Raw genomic sequence first — 5,057 nt, forward strand, 5'->3', positions numbered from 1 at the left:
GCGCCCGGCCTCGGCTATGTCTTATGAAAAGTATGCCAACTACCAAGAATATGCTCCAGAAAAAAATGAGTCTGTGCAGCTCTGAGGCCATCCTCTGGCCCCTGCCTCAGTGCCTAGGCCCTCCAGCCAAATGGAACAACTCACAGTTTCCTCAAGCACCATGCTATCTCACATCTCCATGCTCTGTGCATGCCCACGGTGCTCCTTTCCCCTTATTTCTGACAAAGTAATCATCTTTCCAGACTCATTTCAAAGCTCTCCTCCCCTAAGACGCCCTCTCTGAATTCCCACACGGAGTTGCCAGTCAGTCCCTCCTTTGTGCCCCACGCTCCACTATATCATGTGTCCTACAGCATCTGCCACAAGAATGGTGGTCAGCAATTTACCTGACGACTTTCCTACCTACAGGGACCTTCTTAAGAGTGGAACCTCTCTTCTTCCTCTTTGAAGCCTTGGTATCTAAGGCAGTGCCTGGTACCTGGTAGACAATACTGTTTGTGGCATTTACTTGTTTATTGGAACAAAAAGAATGCTAGCTCTTCATCTCATCTAAGATGAGATGGTGGGATAGTCTAAGAATAAAGCAAATGTAAAACCAGTCATTCATTTCAGGAAGAAATAAATGATGTTATATTTTCATCTGCCAAATGATTATAGAAAAAAAAAAAGAAAAGGGTTCTTTACAAAATAAGTTACTTTAGAAAAATGTGCATGCAGGATTTCTGGAGAAAATTAGAGAGATAACGTTTTCTTACATACAAACCAACTGAAATCCTTAGCAAATTGGAAATGCCTAAGATAATAAAGCAGAGTGAGAACTTGGAGCCACAATAATAAAAACACCATGATGAAATAATAAAAGACTGGTCACACAGCAGCAAGTGCTGGTATCACTCAGTAGCAGTAGTTTTCCTCTCAAGTGATAGCCATTTTGATTTAAATGGGCATATAACTCAAAGGGAAACATTTTAATTTTTCAATGAAGAAAAAATGTGTCTTTAAAAATAACTATGACCCTAAGAACATTCTTTTTTGTGTCTAATTATTCAGGATGTTGTCTTAATTTTCTCCATCTGTGAGGCAGAAGACATGCCTTTAGTTCTAGCTCACATTATTTACAAGTCCTAAAGGCACATTAAAAAGGAAGACTATGAAAGCCAAGAAGCTGGCAGTCTTAATAAGTGAATCAATGAATAATGATGGATGCTAAACTAAAACTGTTATTCTGGCAAGTGGTTTTGCATTTAAAATCCTATCAATATTAAATGCTGAATAAAATATTAAAATATTTTTAAGTTAATGGTAATTATTGCTTGACTCCTTTACAATAAAAATACTCAGCTATTATTTGTGAAATTAAAAAAAAAAAAACTTTAGAAAAAAATCAACAGTACTAAATCATCCCAGAGACAAACCTGGAAAAGTTACAGTAGTTGAAGAGTGTAGCATTCTAGAAATTGAGACTGCCCGAGTTGTGGTCCTGGCCCTCTCACAAACAAACTGGTGACCTCAGGCATTCTTCTATGCTTTCAGCACTGTCCCAGCCATGTGTTAGATGCCTGGAATCAAGGAAGAGCACATCTCTGACCTCCAAAAGCTCATATTCAAGTTCAGTGATTTTTAACAACGGGAAGGGGGAAAAGGATGGAGAGGATGGCAGTGATATTTTTGGAAACTACCAATTTCAGAGTGAGCTGCTGTTACCGAGGACTTTCATGTCATATTTCTGCAGTAGGTTTGAACAGAAATGGGTTGAGAACCACTGGTCCACTTGCAGAGACAGAAGCCTAGACGGTAGTCTCACATATCATATAGTAAGTGCTGTAGTTACAATAGTGCAATGAGCACAAAGAGCATCCAAAAACAGAAATGAGCTAATGACTGTGGGAAGTCAACAAGCCTTGCCATTAGGATGAAATCTCTCATTCTAATGCTTGCTTGTCCTTCACAGCCTTTCCCACTTTCTCCTCTCACACTAGAGAACCACCACAAAAAGGACTGCTTGCTGGTAAAAAATGTGAACAAAGGCCAGGCGCAGTGGCTCAAGCCTGTAATCCCAGCACTTTGGGAGGCCGAGACGGGCGGATCACAAGGTCAGGAAATCGAGACCATCCTGGCTAACATGGTGAAACCCCATCTCTACTAAAAAATACAAAAAACTAGCGGGGCGTGGTGGTGGGCACCTGTAGTCCCAGCTACTTGGGAGGCTGAGGCAGGAGAATGGCGTAAACCCGGGAGGCGGAGCTTGCAGTGAGCTGAGATCCGGCCACTGCAGTCCAGCCCGGGCGACAGAGCGAGACTCCGTCTAAAAAAAAAAAAAAAAAAGTGAACAAATGCTGGGTGCAGTGGCTCACAACCTGTAATCCCAGGACTTTAGGAGGCTGAGGTGGGCAGATCAGTTGAGGTCAGGAGTTCAAGACCAGCCTGAGCAACATGGTGAAACCCCATCTCTACAAAACACACAATAAAATTAGCTGGGCATGGTGGCATGTGCCTGTAGTCTCAGTTATTTGGGAGGCTAAGATGGGAGGATGGCTTGAGCCCGGGAGGTTGAGGCAGCAGTGAACTGTGATCTCATCACTGTACTCCAGCCTGGACAACAAAGTGAGACCCTGTCTGAAAAAAAAAAATGCAAAAAGGTGAGAGATGCCTCCCAGGGGCTTAGAAATAAGTCCAGTTGAGAGTTCAAGGTGATTCTAGTTATCTGTGGTGGGTAGATGTGCAGTTGATAAGCTTGAGTTCATTCAGGACTCCAGTCAAAGAAATCTGTGTGTAATCTCAAAGAGTTGGATTTGGAAAACCTTCACTGTCATTTAGTTGCAGGAATCTACTCAACTAATTGTATCCTAAACAGAAGACTTTGAGGACAGAAAGGAAAGGTCAGCTTAGAATGTAAAACATTGATGGTTAAAAAAGACAGGAGCTGGCAGTTTTTATCCAGTACTATCTATGAAAGGAAATTATGAAATTTCCTGTCACTGGAGCAAAAGACTCTGACAGGGCAGCCACAAGATCTCACCACAAACCTGATGAAAGATACTTCAAAACCCCGAATCCCTCTTTCTGATTGCTCTGATTCTCTGATGCCCTCTCTGATTACTAATTTAACGGAAGGAGGCTCTGAACAAAGAATAGGAGCCTTCCAGGCATTAGAAAGACGATTTCTTATTGGTTTCAATGTATCAGTCTCTTGAAGACTTAAATAAGGTGAATCAGCCTCCCCAAATCTGGGCCATAAGAAATTCCCAAAGATTCTGCTGTGCTCTTGAGGAGAACCATCAACCATTTCCTGCATCCCTGGGTCATCAGCCTTAACTTTGATGCAGCAGTTTTGAATAACTGGTCTTCAAAAAGAGGTCATTTCCTAGAAACAATCTCACATTGGTGGGAACTCATTTGAGTACAGCATTTAGCAGAGCTTTAAAATCTTCCAACAACACTACAAATATGCCATACTGAATTAAAGGACTCTTAGAATATACAGTGATGCCACTTAAGTAACTAGTGGTGTCCTATGTTTAAAGATGTTGGCCAGGCATGGTGGTTCACGCCTGTAATCCCAGCACTTTGGGAGGCCAAGGCAGGCAGATCACTTGATGTCAGGAGTTTGAGATCAGCCTGGCCAGTATGGCAAAACCCCATCTGAATGAAAAATACAAAAATTAGCTGAGCAAGGTAACCCACACTTGTAATCCCAGCTACTCAAGAGGCTACAGCAGGAGAACTGCTTGAAATCAGGAGGCAGAGGTTGCAGTGAGCCAAGGTTGTGCCACTGCACTCCAGCCTGGGTTACAGACCAAGACTCTATCTGAAAACAAACAAACAAACAAACAATACAAAACAATAACAAAAAAGATATAAACCTAGTAGCAGCTACTGTTTGGAGACAAATGACTGCAAACAAATCCAACCACTTATTACTGGTTACCAGCAGTGGCTGGGAACACCACGAGAAGAAAGCAAAGACGGGAGCTACTGCCTCTGCTGGGAAACGCTACACATTTCAGCATGTTAAATTATCCCTGCCTCCCCACATCCTGCCTCACAGGACCAAAGCAAAGGAAATAGAGTGTGGCTGTTTTACTCCCTTGCAATCCCTCATCAAATGGATACCTCACAGGGTACTCTTTGGCCATTTAGTTCCCATTCAAGGCTGTGTCCTGGATGCTGAGCTTCATCTCATTTCACTTGTACAAGAATGTACCACTACGCGATTTTCCTAGGGCTCGCCTTCCTTTGGTTCATTCATCTATATGTTCACTCAACTATTATTTGTTGATTTGCATTTTGTGCCAAACACTATCTCCTGCAGTATAGAACTGGGTTTTTAAAGAATGGCAACAAAGGAGTTCAAGACTAGTCTGGGCAACATAGCAAGACTCTGTCTCTAAAAACATTTTTTTAAAAATTATCTGAGCGTCATGGTGCACCTGTAGTCCAAGCTACTCGGGAGGTTGAGGTGGGACAATCACTTGAGCCCAGGAGTTTGAAGCTGCAATGAGCTATGATCATACCACTGCACTCCAGCCTGGGCAGCAGAGGGAGACTCTGTCTCAAATAAAAAAATAAAAAATGGAAAAGAAGAGGGAGTAACTTCTAGGGCCAGCACTATGGCCATAAGTTCAAGCACCTGTAGACTCATAACACTGAGAGGGAGATAGCCAAGCGATGCGCTGCTCAGCCTCCCTCAGTGCCTCAGAATTCCTCAAGACCCATAGGACTTGGTTTATAGTTTTACTTTCACTGATCAAGTAGAAGGGTACCCTGTTCTCAGTCTCTTTTAAATATTTATTTGGAGCTTGCAGTAATGATAATAGTCACAATAATAATGGTCTTAGATTTACAAGCACTTTCATGTATATTATCTCCTTATATTCCTCTCACCCTTCAGGTAAATGAGACATATTTTTATATTTTCTATTTATAGTTGCATATTTTATATTTTATTTATTTCTTTCTTTTTTTTTTCTCTGGAGACAGAGTCTCACTCTGTCACCCAGACTGGAGTGCAGTGGTGCAATCTCGGCTCACTGAAACCTCTGCCTCCCGGGTTCAAG

The sequence above is a fragment of the Mandrillus leucophaeus genome, unplaced genomic scaffold, assembly GCF_000951045.1.
Source record: "Mandrillus leucophaeus isolate KB7577 unplaced genomic scaffold, Mleu.le_1.0 Scaffold523, whole genome shotgun sequence".
Classification (NCBI taxonomy): Eukaryota; Metazoa; Chordata; class Mammalia; order Primates; family Cercopithecidae; genus Mandrillus; species Mandrillus leucophaeus.